Here is a 339-nt window from a genome sequence, read left to right as displayed (position 1 = left end):
AACAATCATCGATCTCTTACATCTTAAAGTTAACTCAGCTGGAATCTTACCTTAAAGTGAACCCGGAGGTTGGAGCCCCGCGCCTTACAGGCTGAAAAATAATGAAACATATTTTAACATCTAACTCTAATCCAGAGACGGTGGCTGGATGACAGAATGTGTTGGCTCAGTTTTGATTGGTGTTTTCATCTTTAATCCAAAGGTGTCCTAAGATGTCATCACTGCCACCTGGCTACACCCAGGGTGTTATTACAGTACGTTATTTAGAGAAATACAAAAGAATAAGATTAACTCACACTTAGTCGGGTTCTCGGGGTCGAGAGAGTAGCGGACCATTTT

General features: G+C 41.6%; 1 non-coding gene across 1 annotated transcript; it reads right to left on the bottom strand.

Moving 5' to 3' along the window:
* Positions 1–161: 161 nt before the first annotated feature.
* LOC112486741 (small nucleolar RNA SNORD58) lies at positions 162–227 on the bottom strand. Its single transcript, XR_003049207.1, has one exon. It is a non-coding gene; the product is annotated as a small nucleolar RNA SNORD58 (small nucleolar RNA).
* Positions 228–339: the final 112 nt, after the last annotated feature.

The sequence above is a fragment of the Cynoglossus semilaevis genome, unplaced genomic scaffold (genome assembly GCF_000523025.1).
Source record: "Cynoglossus semilaevis isolate Cse_v1.0 unplaced genomic scaffold, Cse_v1.0 C18578475, whole genome shotgun sequence".
NCBI classification, from domain to species: Eukaryota; Metazoa; Chordata; class Actinopteri; order Pleuronectiformes; family Cynoglossidae; genus Cynoglossus; species Cynoglossus semilaevis.
The sequence above is the reverse complement of the archived record's forward strand: the minus strand, read 5'-3'. Positions and strand labels throughout refer to the sequence as shown.